Consider the following 16,169-nt stretch of genomic DNA (forward strand, 5'->3'; position numbering starts at 1 on the left):
TTAACAAACATTGTCCACTGATAAAAAAAGGTTAATATACTATTCCGACAATCAATCGTTCCCTACCAATTAAAAATTAAAGGTACCTCGCTCCTCTGAGGGCGAGATAGGTATTAACATACAAAACACAAACACAAGTATAAATGCATCCATAAATTGAGCCAAAAATCAAATAGTATTAAAAAGATATTACTAAATAAATAGTAAATATACACACATATATATTTCTTATACTTTCAACATATGCTTATTTTAAAACTTTTTACATTAGCGTTTTATATGGTTATATAAGATTAGTTCATGAATATATCAACAACTGGTATATTGATTGACTAATTAATTTTAATGTAGAATAACTGGTCAAATATTAAAAGATAATAAAACGACACACCACTCGTGTAGGTTAGATGATAGTTAATAAACATGGACTGACGCTGTTTAGGACCCATTTTTTGTTGGACTAGTTAATGAAGATCATAGGATCCGTGGTGACCATCGGACCAGCAGGTTAAACCAGCTAATAGGTGGTCTGTTAATTAACTAACACAGTCAACATAAATAATGTTACATATTGCATCAAACAACGATATATCTGTATGCACTTTACCAACACATTTTAATTGACCTAACATTGGCTGTATGTTTTAAAAAACTCTGAATAGCTGCATTTTGTTATTTATTTAGTAATATATTTTTAATACTATTTGATTTTTGGCTCAATTTATGGATGCATTTATACTTGTGTTTGTGTTTTGTATGATAATACCTATCTCGCCCTCAGAGGAGCGAGGTACCTTTAATTTTTAATTGGTAGGGAACGATTGATTGTCGGAATAGTATATTAACCTTTTTTTATCAGTGGACAATGTTTGTTAATTTCTGAAGAAGTCAGGAATCTCACCTGACGAAAAGTGTATTTGTATTGATCACACTTCAAAGGAATAAAGCTGTGTTTGGCGGTAAAGGCTTCCAGTCCAGAGTTTTTTTAAATTGGCCATATAATATGTGAGATATGCGAGTACTAACTTAATTTTACAGTTCTCATTATGTAATATAATGCATATAATATGTGTGGATTATACTTTTACCTGTCACAGTGTAAATGTAATAGCAGTCATGCATAAGACAGAGCATAGAAAACTGCTACAGGATATGTAAATATTTGCATACATGTTCAAACAACTGTAAAGTTTTGTCTAAACATTAATACAAAGTGTTAGCATTATACTAGTAGGATCTGGAGGAATTATCTGTTATCAATGCATAAGTCTAATTATAGGAACTTGTAGTACTTTAACCTGATTTAAGTGAAACCCACAACTTAGGACTTGGTATCTTGCAATGATTTGTTATAAGACTCATTCTAGTGCGTGTTAAAATGTCTAATCACAGATGCAACAAGTAACAATTTATCAGTATAAATAAGCACAAACTTTAAAATGAATTTTATAAACTATAAAGACAGCAAAACGATCTGAATTGCAGGATTATAAAATTGTGGAACTCTCAGACAGAAAACATAATGGAATATTAGAGATGACTAAAGTAAAGCTTGATGGCGTTATGAGGGCGAGAACTATAAAGGACGCAGTGGGTCATATTAGTTTTTAATTTTGATTTATTTACTTATTTTACTTCTGAGCTGTGATCCATGATTATTGTTTAATGATGTTATCTAAAGATTTTGTTATCCCTGCTTGAAAACCAGAGATGGTGAATTGTAATGGCATGTAATGTTAAAAATTAAAAATACCTTAATCTTGCATACTTTTAATGCTCAGCATCACCGATCTCATATCAAGTCTTGCCCTACATTTCTTATTTAGCCCAGACTGTGATGTTACTCAAAAAAGTAGTTTGGTAAGATTTTCTATAATACTTTTCCCCAGAGCTGTAATATAAAGCCACTGCTTCTGTTGAGCACGTCTACATATTACCAGCACAGTAAGAGAGCTTCTTCATTGCCCCCACATATAATTCAGTGTTCTTTGCATTCATAAATACATTTTCACAGTATTCGGTACATACTAGATATTTTTACCAAAGATTGGTTTATTTTATTTATTCTCCAATACTCACTTTATCCTGTCCAGGGTCATGAGGCGTGGTAACCTGTCCTGAAAAACAGTGGGGACAAGGCAAACAACCAGTCCTGAACAGGACACTAATGCAATGCAGGATGCAAATGGGCAATGCGTGCATATCTGCAGACAATTTGGAGAATCACTAGTCCACCTAAAAGCATGTTTTTTTGGAATATCAGAGGATACCAGAGTACACAGGAAAAATAGCAATGAATTTCGATGTAAGGCACAAAACTTTCATGGTATTTTTTTATTATTATGAAAGCTATTGTTTCAGATTATTGTGTCAAATTTAATATGTAGCACATATGTTAATTGGGAAATGGCGTGCATAATTATATGGTGGGAATGGTATTTATATGTTATAAGAAAGTTGATGAAATGATGCTATGGCAACGTAAGATTAAAGAATAAAAGATAAAAGAATACTCATGAGACGTACAGAGTCCACAACAAAATTACCTAACAAAACATTGAGAGGCAGTCATTTTAATTTGCATTTTGTAACTATAAGTGAGAACTAAAGGTCCGGTGCTATCTCCACAACAATTTAATAATGTGCAGTACCATGATATGCCCCAAAGTCTGCAGAGTAAGTTTGCAACATAAGTATGTGCTTCACAAAAAAAATGAAAGCCAGTGTTGCTTATTCCTAGCTTAGATTAAAACAAAAGCTTATACTTAGAGTAAAAAAAACAAAACATATTAAACAGGTTATTTTGTCCTGCAACACAGGACAAATAATTGGTCCCAAAGCCAGGGAACAAAATGCAAAAAAGTGCATTATTATCCCCTTTGGCAAAAGGCTGTCCCTGCAAATTACAATATAGACAGTATCCCCTAAGCTGAAACCCAGTGGTGTGAGACATGGGAATACAAGTTGATAGCAACCTAAAATTTGATCACCATGTGTCCACGGTGGTATGAAAAGCTTTCTGTGTTGCACACCTGATAAGTAAGGGCATCACATCCAGGACTAAGGATGCTATAACTCCTGTGTATTCAACCCTTATTAGACCACTAATAGGGTATAACGCTTCCTTCTTTATGTACCTCACCAGACACCTGCATCAGCTGGAGAGCCATGTCACTGTACTCTGTATCTTATACACTGCTGAGAGGTGACTTGTGCCTGGCCTACAGAGCAGTCTCTAGCCCTGCTCTAATGGAAATGCTACACATCTGCAAGTAAATTGGACAGGATTCATTCCAGGGATCTTACCCTAGTCTGTGACATTAACAAAACATGCTGGAGAGACAAATATATCTCCCAGAGATTGCTACTTCTCTGGAATAAAGTCCCAATTCACATGAAGCAATGCTCCTCAATGACCCTATTTAAGTGAAACTTGGACAATTGGATGGAGACTGTAAATTCACTCTGGGAGTGGCACCTTTGTCCCTCATGGACAGGGACAGTTGGTGCAGATCATTGACTAGCGCTGTAAATGTAGACCATCTAACATGGTATGAATGTAAAGACTCTAGGGCCATTAACTTAGTAAACTCCTATGATCCGACATTCGGAAGGATCAACTTAACAAGGCCTCTAAGCTGATGTTTTGTAAACCAGAATGACTGCTGTGGAAAGATGGGTTAAGTATCTTAATGATGTGTTGGCATATTAGAAATCTGTATTTTATGCAGTTAAATTGTTAAGTAAACACTCATTCATGTATTTTGCAATATCCACATTCTTTTTGCATGGTTATGAAAGAGTTATTACCTAATCACATTACAAAACAAATTCCTTCGTGTGACCAGAGCATAAGTCATAAGCATTTTTAATTTCTTTGCCTATTTCAAGTCTGTAAAATCTAAATACGTTAGTATTACACTGATACTTATTTAAAATCACTATTTTGCATGTACTATAATATCTTTGTAAGAGAAACACAGTTTTCTTTATCTTTAGATTAAGTGAAAACGGAGCCTAAAGCAGTTTTACATCTATGACAGATATTCATGACTAGTGAATTTGTTTTATCTAATTTTACTGGGATTAAAGTAGTGACATTCAATTATACTAAATTGAATCTCATCCAGTTTTAATAAAATGTATTGATTATTAGCTGGATGTGTAGTTTATAGAATAATTTCTGTTGTAATAATGCCACAGTGCTCATTTCACATTATAAGAGCTTCCTATGAGCTTTCATTAATCTTCATAAAGCTGTTATACTTGTAATGTAATTATAAGATTATATTCTGAAAATTAAGACATTCCTGTTCTTTAAACTAAATAATTATTAAACATTGACTTAATAACAATCCTTTAAAGAACATATAAATGTTACACGTCAAACACTTTCTTGCTTAATACGCATACATTTTGTACCAGTAACTATGATGGGACTATATTCTATTATCTAGCACTTATGTATGTATGTATGTATGTATGTATGCATGCATGTATTTATTTATTTATTTTTTGTTTTTGTATTCGTTTTCCTGTGTGTAGGTTTATCCTACAAAATAAATTTATCTGGGAATGGGGGGTTCGAGTCTAATTCATCTTGTTTTTTTAGAATAATGAAGATATGTGGCTGGTAAGTGTGTAAGACAAACAGCATTATGTTGAAGCTTTTTAGTTCCCACTGATATTAATATTTACTATTTAAAGTGATTTTTCCCTTTCAAAACATATTAATATTCACATGCAATGTTTTTTAGGCTTATAATATGTAAATCCAAATATTCTCAGCAAAGACAAATATATTTTATTACAGCTTTTTCAGTCACTTAATGACAGACATAAATTATTCTACTTCTATTATTGTTTTGATCAACTACTATTGAGTACCGTTTCATAAATCTATAAACATCATTCTTTTAGTTTTGTTGATGCATGGTTTCCCAGATACTGTTTTGTTTCCATTCAAGCCACTTAATCAAAAGGCTTTCTTGTCTCAGAATATTATCTACTAAATGTCTAATTCAGCCTAGTTGATTGAGAGTACAGATCTTAACTTCACTAGTTTAGTTTGTCTGTCTTTCTCAGTTTATTATTTTTCCATGATAGAGTAATATTCATTCACATAATATTAACCAGTAGGGATATTTGACTTCTAGACTTGATTCTAGAAGTGCATTTATTTGCAATTGTTGACAGTACAATGTAATCCTGTAGTGGTGAAATATTTAATATGTAAAGTCTTAAGAAGACTCTATGTGATAAAGACATTATTACAAAAGTTTTGCACACAAACAGAAAGAAGGTTATGGGATGACCACAAAAGAAATATTTGGAGGGAGAGTTTTTGCAAGTAGGAGAGAATTGTTGAACATTGCAACACCATAATGACTCTGAAAAGAAGCAAGATCCAGCTCCTTTGTCTTCATGTTCTTTCCCAGAAACTTCTGTTCTAAAAGAACTAATACTTTAGTGTCTCTACAACTAAACTTCAGACTAGAAAGGTACTGTGTAGTACTGGATCAAAGAAGAGTATGACTATAGTTATTGGTGACCTGGTATGCATTATCAAGACCTGGATGGATCACAGTTGTATGACAGCTTTGGAGGTCTCTGTCCTGCTAGGGTTCTTATTACTTTGTGGTGTCACATTTGCTTATGGGGTTGGGGGTGTTGCTGTTGCAGAATGATCTAATTTAACACTCTACAAAGTAAATGTTGGCACTACCGACTCCTTTGAATCTATCACTGTGGAGAGTTTGCAGTGTACAATTATCTTTTACCATTCATCTACCCGAAGAAAAATAATTTACTTGAAGGGTGTATGAAATTCACCAATACAATTTTGAGATACAATAAATGCTAATGCTAAGCAACTGCAGTTAGAATTTCATATGAAAATTCATACTTTGATTTAAACGTCATGCACATTAATTTTGGCATGGATCTATAACTGGTTTGTTCTTCCCATGCACACATTAACTTAGAACTGTCATCTAGTTTGCATGCTGATTTTTATAGTGGATTCGGCAGATTGTCATTTCATTAATCTATTATAACAATACTGACCTTCCTAAAATTTTTGAGATCATACAAAATGTTTCAAAGAATAGCTTTCTGCACCTTAGATCCTGGCTCTACTACACACCAACTAGACTGTAGAAAAATAACTAGGGTGTTGGAGGAAAACACTGTTCCACCAAGTTAGGTCATTCTCCAAGTACTTAAAATTTAGCTTGTCTGCTAAAATCATACCCTTCTAATACCTTCAGGCACTTAGCTACATTCTAAATGTTTGAGCTTGAGGAATAATTGTGCTCCTCCATCTCACTGTTTACCACCACCCCCAGCTCACACCCTTCAAAATGTATTATTAACTCATATACTCATACAGTTCTGACTTGTCTGTCTGTCTTCCCTCCAGTAAGTGTGTCATCTTCTTCTTTATTGCTGTGCTAATCATCCACAGAAATCAGTGTCCTAATTTCTTCTACATTTCTATTTCATCGGATTTAGATAAAGTTTATACTTTTACTACAGTTCCATCATCTGATTTTCTTTAGAGTGTCACTCTAGCTAAGGTATATGGTGTCTATGACCCTTCTGTAATGATGCAGTAAATATCCTAAATGATTTATGTCATAGAAGATGGGGATAACTCCAAACCGGAATGTGGCTGTTAATAAAATGTGGTGGCTTTGCTTGGACACTTGACCCTTTAACTACTTGATGGTTGCTGTTAATTATAGCCCAGACAATGCCTCTTGACTTTCCAGAATTTTGCAGAACTTCCCTGATCTTAATATACTGAATATACTCTACCTGAATTTAATTCTTGGCATAAACATGTCCAAAAGCTCTGTATCATATTGCTAGTGTCATCAAAGGGTTAAACCCCGTGGGGATTGTGGCCGTCCTTGCCTTGTATTAGTACTTCAGGCATTAAATTACCATTTCCAGTAAATGAAAAGGAACTGTTACTCTAATCCATTATCTAGGGCTGTGTTATATAATGCAAGGTTGATCAAGAACACTTTGGTTTAAATGACTTACGCACAGTCGCACAGAGGGCAAATGTAGTCTGAGGAAATCAAACCTTGGACCACAGGAAGCAGCACATTAACAGCACATAGCATCAGTCCTCTATGATAACTGACATTAATTCCTTTGATGGTTAATCCTGGGGGATTGTAATGCCTGTGATGATGGCAAGACTTGATAACTTGCAGGTTTAATGGAAAGCTTCATTTTCACTCAGGTAGTTTCCCCTGCAACCCATAAGTTTGGACACTTATTGAATTCAATTTTCCAAAAGTAGTCATGAAATCAAGAATTTGGTAGTGGAACCTAGCTCTCAATCATCTGTCCACCACCTATTCTACTTCAAGTTTGTCAATTCCCCATCTGGGTCTCCTGGTAAGTAACTGATCAAATATAGAGATTTTCGCACCATAAAGCCTGATATCCTGTGTCCTTGAGGGGGTGAGTGCAGATGATCCTAATAAGGACACTGTCTTGACTTTTTCTACATTCTCCATTTAAGTGTACCCTCCTATTCACACCAGAAATAACAAAGTGCCTTCAGGATATGAACAAGAGGCTTGTAGCATTGGTCCTATTGCTTTAAGTGCTTTTAAAACACACTAGTATACAAAAGAACAATATCATGTCCACAATAAATAAATTACGGCCGTACAATTTAAAATGCAATCACGTTTTTTTGAAAATAAGATCAGAAGGATGAATAACTGCAATTAATAACCACAAATTCATGAAGACCATGGATCTGTCCAAACGTTATCACTTAAAAGCCAAATAAAAAGTAATGTTTGGGAAAGCTGTCCAAAGTGGAACATTCCTAAAGTCACTGTGGCAGTAGGTTCTACAGTACAGTGCCTGGTAGGCAAAGAAGTGGATGTCAGGTGTTTCAGAATGATCCTGGAGAACCATCAGCAGCACCTGCGAAGAGCAATAGGGCATAATAAGCTCTTTCATTAAAGGGAGACACATGAAATATGAGGATAGGCAAAGCAGCATTAAGAGTTTTAAAGACAGTATGATATTAATCTGGAAACCAGTGCAAATTGCAGAACATAGATATAATATGTTGGTATGCATGGTGCATCAGAAAGTAGATTGGCCACAGAGTTTTGTACTAGCTATAGACAATTAATGTCAGTATCATGTAGTCCCAGATAAAGGACTTTCTGTAATCAGGTTAGGAGGAAACCAAGGCATGGACAACTACAGAGACATTCTCTTCAAGTGTAAGGTACACGGTTGTGGAGATGCTCAGTATAAGAAAACATTATGATATTGCAGCAACCAACACTTGGATCCTGAAAGTAAACCAACAAGTTGGTGAGGATAATACCAAGATCATGCACTTTGAAAGCAAACTCAAGTTTATTGCTGTCATATTAAATTGTAAAAGTGGCAAAGCGGGTCTATATCACATCACTGAAGTTACTATTTATCAAATACTTCTTCATCTAAATCACTTTGTTGAAACCTCTTTTTGTCGAATGACCATTTTAGCGAATATTTTCTTAGGGAAAAAAAAACAGTGGGCCATGATTGGGAATTTGCCCTTTTACCCACCGTAGTACAATCTTGGAGTTGAAATATTTATTTGGGGGTGGGGGCACAGCCCCCCACATTTGTGTGTGTGTGTGTGTGTGTGTGTGTGTGTGTGTGTGTTTGTGTGTGGGGGGGCTACACTGTGTTTTAAATTTTGTGCTTTTTTTGTGAAGATCGGTAGTTGGACTACCAGTTCTCTTCCCTGGGAAAATATTTGCTAAAATGATCATGCGACAAAAAGAGTTCAACAAAGAAGTATTTGATAAATAATCAGTTCGACAATGTGATATTGACCCGGCAAACCACATGAATCTCTCAAGGTAAAGTGTACAGCCGTGGCTCAGTCTTGCATATATTAACCTTCAACTGGTTTGCAACAAGCCATAGATTAATGTTTTCTATACCATCAAAATGGTGTACACACTTGCTATTTGTTCCCGAGGAAAAGAAAGGTTAAAAAAATGGCCATTTTCAGAATAGCATTGGTATGTGAACCTCTCCTTCTAGCAAGATCCCCTAAGGGCAGAAGTTTGAAAAGCCAAGCTCATAATCCATCCCTGTGGTACTCCACATTTCATGGGGCAAGAGTCTGAAAAGGTTAATTGTTTATAGGACAAGCCATAGCAAGAAAGTAAATGATCAGTCAAGATGCCATGGTTAAAGTGACAAATAATGCAGAGTGAAGCTGGTATCTGGCCATCAGATGATCACTCACCACCAGAAAAGGGCAGTGTTAGTACTCTGGCAAGAGCAAAAGCCAGACTAATATACCTCAATGAGATCACTGACTGTATAGGTTCATAGGTGTGTACTAGGCTAATGGCCCTGGAGCTGTTACAAGCCTAGCCCATAGGATTACCCTGGCATCATGTCACCTGACCTTAGTTTCCAGTGCCTCTGAAATGCTGTGTTACCACCATGCATTTCACTGCCAAGTCTGGAACCCAGCACCTTGTACACTACAGTCAGAGCAACATACCACTATGTCAAATCAGCTGTTTTTTTTTTGTCAACTGTTAACTTCTTTGCTGATAACGTGTTTTTTTAGGAAACAGCTTGTAAGAGAGCACGTATTGCTGAGTTTATAAAAAATGTCTATTAATAGATACAGTCAAAGCTACAGAGCTATGTCATATAGTATGGATGTTCATTACATATTGCTAAGCTCTAAGTAAGCTGTACTGTATACCTTATTTATTTTGCATTTCTGTAGCAGAATTGATTTCAACCTTTATTCATTGTTTAGCACACTCTAACAATTCCCCCTTTTTATTTTAAACCAGGGAGACAAATTCGTCATTGTTTGGTAATACATTTTCATTATGGCAACTGACAACAGTAACTTGTTGATTAATTCTTGTTAAGCAAACTTTAATACATGTAAGCAATATGCAAGCAAGCACTACAATAACAATAAAAGCAATTAAAATATGATAATTGTTCCTGTCCATCCTGTAAATAGATTACTAAACCACTCACTCCAATAGTCATTCCAATTTTTTCTAGTATGTTGTGACACTTGTGCAATGATCCCTAAATGCGCATTTAGAGACTCTGTTTTATCTGGAATAAATGTACAACATTGTTCTCCTATTAAGGCATATGTATCCCTTTGGGACACTAGTATGTAATCTAACGTCATTTGATTTTGTAATACCATAGTTCGTATCACTGTCATTTCGACAGTAATGTCTGAGATTGCATTGAAATTGGCATTTGCCAATACTTCAACCAATTTAGATAGTTTTCTTAAATCCCAAATGGCTTTTGCTGCTCCATACCATGGGAATATACTTGCTCCAGAAATTACATCATCTCATAGATCCATATCTTTTAATTTTAAATAATCAAGATTTTGGTGGTAAATATGTGATGTATCTAAGGTTTTTACTGTATTTTCTGTATTTTCAATTACAGGTAATATGTCTCTTTTTCTTTCTGCATTTCTAATACTTCCCTTTGGTAGCTCTTTTATGATGCATTGCTGGTACTACTAGCCCTATATAGCAGGTGCCATCCCATCCCTTTGGTAACATTTCTAAGCATATTTACCTCAAATGTAATATAACCCATCTGACAGGGCAACACTGCTATTTACTATATTGTACTTGACTCGTCGTAGGAGTTTTATCTTGTACAACCGTAAAACTTTTATTTGTTTTACTTCACCAACATGTAATGTTGGTTTTGCACTCATTTTTATTGTTCTGTGAAAAATGAAATACCACTGTCACTTAATGTTAACTGATCTTTGGGTGGTATTAGAATAGGAAAATCATGAAAAATACTCCATGTACTGGTAAGTGGTTATGAATGTTTATCATTTCATTTGTTTGAATACAATTATTATCACCCACTGGGATGTTAACTGTACTCTTACTTTATGTAACTGTACATTTATAACTCCTGTCTCATTTATTAATAACCCTGGAGCCATCTTGGCTTACTGATAGCAGCTGTCCATTCCCTTCAGCTCATGGTGTATCTCATTTGATCACTGTCCCTGTGAACAGGTTCTCTCTCAGTCCCCCACTTGCCGAATCCTTGGCCATTGACCGCATCTGCAGTGAAGAAACCAGCCACAAGGACTCAAGAACTTTAAAAAGAAAATAAGTTACCTGACCACTGTTCTTGTGAACGGGTTCTCTCTCAGTCCCCCATTTGCTGAATCCTTGGCCATTGACCGCATCTGCAGTGAAGAAACCAGCCACAAGGACTCAAGGGCTTTAAAAAGAAAATAAGTTACTTGACCACTGTCCCTGCGAATGGTTTGGGTTCTCTCTCAGTCCCACACTTGCTGAATCCTTGGCCATTGACTGCATCTGCAGTGAAGAAACCAGCCACAAGGATTCAAGGGCTTTAAAAAGAACATAAGATACTTGACCACTGTCCCTGCGAATGGGTTCTCTCTCACTCCCCCACTTGCTGAATCCTTGGCCATTGACCGCATCTGCAGTGAAGAAACCAGCCACAAGGACTCAAGGGCTTTAAAAAGAAAATAAGTTAGTGTATGTGTCTAGCTATGTTTCCCTCTTAGCCTGCTACTGTAGAAAGTACCTGGTCTAAAGCAGAAATAACTGGCTCTACCCATGGCTAGGGACAGCAGCTGCTCCCCACCCCATCAGCTGTAAATACATTCCCCAGTTAAACTTTTTCTTAGTTATCAGTAAACCAAGATAAAGCTCTAGGTGAAATAAAGGTAACCCAGTAGATACACTGGAATTTCCCACTTATGAAATAGAGGCAAAAAGGTACTTAAACTGCCACTTTTTGTTTGCTTCAAACAAGCTATCTACCCAGAAAGGACAAAGCTGAAATCAGGTCTATAGATTGTTTTTCCCTACTAGATTCTAATAACTCCTAACAATTTGGCTATTTAGACACTTACCCTGCAGTCTTTATCCTTCAACAAACACTTCACTGAAACTATAACATCTCTAAACAAACAACACTTCCCTACAACAGCCACCCCAACTCCTAACTCAAACCCCCCCACTCCTTTTTCTTCTTCACCTCAGTACCTACCTCCAACATAAAAAGACTATTGTCAAAACTTAAACCCACCAAATTCACAGCTGACAACCTCCCCTCTGAATACTTGAAAATTGCAGCTGATACACTAGCCTACCCAATTTTAACTCTAATCAACCATTCCATAACAGAAGGTTATGTTCCCCCGATATGGAAAATATCCCACATCATTCCCCTCCACAAAGGCACCCCCTCCCCCGACCTCTCCATTTACCACCCCATTGCAATCCCCTCTCTCCAAGATACTTGAAAAATGTGTCAACACCCAGGTCTCCAACTACTTCCTAGCTAATAAACTCCTTTCCAAAACCCAACATGGTTTCAGGCCATATCACAGCACTACCTCCGTTCTGCTCTCCTTCACCAACACTACACTTCATCACAAAAACAATGGCCTCTTCTCTACTGCCATATTTCTAGATCTCTCAAAGGCCTTTGACATGTTATCTCACGAGCTACTACTCGATACTCTCCCCAACCTCTCCTTTTCACAATCAGCCTGCACCTGGTTACACAGCTACCTACACGGATGCCAGAAATCAGTAATCTGGGACGATAACCTATCACCTTGCCTCTCAGTTACTCTCAGAGTTCCTGAAGGGTCTATACTTGGCCCTCTGCTATTCTCACTTTTCACTAACAACCTACATACTGCCACCACACAAGCATCTCTTATACAGTATGCAGATGACTCTACTCTCATCTGCTCTGCCCCCACTCTACCAGAACTACAACAAATCACACAGGAATCATTCTTTTCTGTAGAAAGTTGGCTATCTAATGCTCAGCTCCTACTCAACCCAAGTAAGACAAAACTTCTCCTGTTCCAACCTTCCAAAGCCACCCAAAACACCCCCCGCTACCTACACGGATGCCAGAAATCAGTAATCTGGGACGATAACCTATCACCTTGCCTCTCAGTTACTCTCAGAGTTCCTGAAGGGTCTATACTTGGCCCTCTGCTATTCTCACTTTTCACTAACAACCTGCATACTGCCACCACACAAGCATCTCTTATACAGTATGCAGATGACTCTGCTCTCATCTGCTCTGCCCCCACTCTACCAGAACTACAACAAATCACACAGGAATCATTCTTTTCTGTAGAAAGTTGGCTATCTAATGCTCAGCTCTTACTCAACCCAAGTAAGACAAAACTTCTCCTGTTCCAACCTTCCAAAGCCACCCAAAACACCCCCCACTTCAACATTCTCGCCAAAGACAATGCCATCATCTCTCCATCAGAACACACAAAATTACTCGGTGTGGAAATAGACAAAAAACTTAGATTTGACATCCACATAACTCTTAGAATAAAAAAGTTCACAAGAAACTTGGTGCATTATATCGAAGCCACCAATTCCTAACCAAGGTGGCTAGAATCTCCATAGCCAATTCCCAGCTAATCTCCACCCTACTCTATGTATCCCCCATACTTACCAACCTTAGACAGACCTACACAAGCTGGATGCTTGTTACAACAAAATTGCTAAATTTGCCACTGGAGTCTCCTACCGCAGCCGTAATTGCATCTCCCTTAAAGAACTAAACTGGCTAGAACTCCCACAACTCCTTCACTTTAATCAACTCACCCTCGCTTATAAACTTATTAACCACTCCTGTAACATCCCTTCCCATCAAACCCTTCTCCAACCCCATCACTGCATTAGGCCCCTAAGATCAAGCAACAAAAATCAACTCACTGTTATCAAACCCAAAAACTCAGCAGGAGAAGCCATATTTTCATGTACCATATCTAAACTTTGGAACAATCTTCCACCCTCTATAACTACTCTACCTTCCAGCAGCCTTTTCAAGACTGCGCTCAAATTCCACTTAAATTTGCAGTAGCTTTGTCCTTGTTCTAATCCAGACTAACACCCCCACCCTTACCTCCCCCTACCTAGACTCTTAACCCAACTATACTACCGCCACTACTAACCACAGTCAGAATTAGCTAGTTGTCTTTACATACGTTAAAATCTTGTCTGACAACTTTGTTACTAATATTATAAACAATAAGAAACTATCTTAACTTGCAGCATTTACTGTATACACTGTTGATAATCAATATCTTGTTATTGTATTAAAGCCAACAACCTGTAATGTTGTTTACTATTGCTGCAACTTTGCATCTCTGTTTATCATGTACATGATGTGGAGCTTTTCTCCCCAGGCATCTGCTGATAAAGGACCTGCGTCCAGTCAGAATTTCCAGGTAAACAAATGTAAATACATAAATAATAAATAAATTGGCACCAGAGGCATAACCCCTGTTATTTTAGGTATTAAACTACATACCCAGCAATTAGAAACATTCATACTTTTTGCATGACAGTGTCCTGCCAAAAATGTATTAAAAGATGGTGACCAATCTTGCTCATTTTTTCACATCTCTTTACTCTCTCTCTCTCTTTCGTGTAACTTTACAGTTTGATTCACAGGTTGTAAATACAATTTAATGCTAAGTAATACAATAGTAGTTAGTATGATAGCTATTATCAATTTTAAAAAAAAATCCTATACATAGAAATTCCATTGCTGAATCATTTTGCCTTTGGTCATCCGAAACTGGATTTCCAAAAGGATGCACTTTAAACCATGTCAATTTCATTATGGTTTCCCTGTGGGAAACCTACAAGAGAATATATTTAATCAGATTTACATTGCTCACTAGTTTTAATAACTCTTAACTGATCTTTATGTACCAACATTGTTTTGTTTTTCCTTTGATTTTATACACTAATGGTCCAATTTGTTCCGCTACTTCAAAAGGGCCTTGCCAGTTGCTATCCCATGGACCTTCTGTTTGGAACATTTTTACAAATACTTTTGTTCTGGAGGGAAGGTTTTCTTCAGGTGGAAAAACTGGCTCCTTTCTCCATAGGTGGAACGCTTGCATTGTAATCACATATTTCTGACAGCTTTTTGACCATTGCTGATGCTTACTAATTTCTAACATAGGCCTGTCATTAGGTATATCAGGATCAAATTTTAGTTGTATGGGCATTTTATGACCTATCATTATTTCATATGGTGAAATACCCATTTTGCTATTTGGTGTTGCCCGAATACCCATTAAAATGCTAGGCAAATGCTGTACCCAAGTATTGCTTTTTTCCAAGCATGCCTTTTTTAGACATTCTTTTAACATCCAATTCATGTGGTCTACTATGCCATTGAATTGTGGATGGTATGGTACATGAAATCTTTGTTGTATACCTAACAAATTACACATTTGCTTAATGAGATCACTAACAAACTGTGGGCCATTGTCTGACTCTATGACCCATGGCCACCCCCAATGACAGAAAATATTTTCTCATAAGGCTTCTGCTGTTGCCTTTGCTGCCATAGTTTTGGTAGGAATTGCTTCTACCCATTTTGAAAAGATGTTCACTACTAGTAGGTATCTGTAACCTCCCTTTGTTGTTGGCAAAGGACCTGCATAATTTGTCTGAACTGCATACCATGGCCCATCTGCTGGCTGTACCTGATGTAACTGAGGCTTTTTGCTTTTAGCATTTACCTGCAAACAGATTAGACATTCTTCTATGATCAGCCTACAGACCTTTTTTAAATTTGGGTTCCAATATTTTTCTTTTACAACCACCCATAGCTTATTAGCTCCTACATGTCCTAGTATTTGGTGATTTAATTTGGCCAACTGACGTGCTAACTGATATGGCACATAAGGCAACCGTGGGTCTATATTATGTTAGCGAAAGTTTAATTCAGCGAATGCTCACATGAGAGAAAACGCTGCAAATTGAACTTCTTATTGCCCGCTAACTATATATTCCAACTCTAAGGGCAAATATCCCACTCCTCACTGTACCACGACCCCACAAACACCCTTTCGATTTGCAGCGTTTTCGCTTATGTGAGCGTTCACTGACCCAAACTTTCACTAATATAATATAGACCCAGTAACCCTTTTGTAGTGGGATATACATAGTATTTCTTTGGAGGTACTCCTGCAGTCATGAATTGGTCTGTAAGCTGAAATCAAGCTGAATGTAGGCTAATTAACTATGTTAGCAAAATGTTCATACATCTGA

General features: G+C 36.8%; 1 protein-coding gene across 3 annotated transcripts in view; it reads left to right on the plus strand.

Annotated features, from left to right (window-relative positions):
• LOC122792977 (spermine oxidase-like) overlaps window positions 1-16,169 on the plus strand; it is a 497,014-nt gene that overhangs the window by 106,434 nt on the left and 374,411 nt on the right. Inside the window, exon 3 of one of the 3 annotated variants that reach the window (XM_044060578.1) lies at window positions 2,094-2,305. The exons of the other annotated variants lie outside the window; for them this stretch is intronic. The gene's annotated coding sequence lies outside the window, so the exon portion shown is untranslated. The remainder of the gene's footprint in view (window positions 1-2,093; window positions 2,306-16,169) is intronic. 3 annotated transcript variants of the gene reach the window in all.

This window comes from Protopterus annectens, chromosome 2.part0 (genome assembly GCF_019279795.1).
Source record: "Protopterus annectens isolate FY-2018-M chromosome 2.part0, PAN1.0, whole genome shotgun sequence".
NCBI classification, from domain to species: Eukaryota; Metazoa; Chordata; order Ceratodontiformes; family Protopteridae; genus Protopterus; species Protopterus annectens.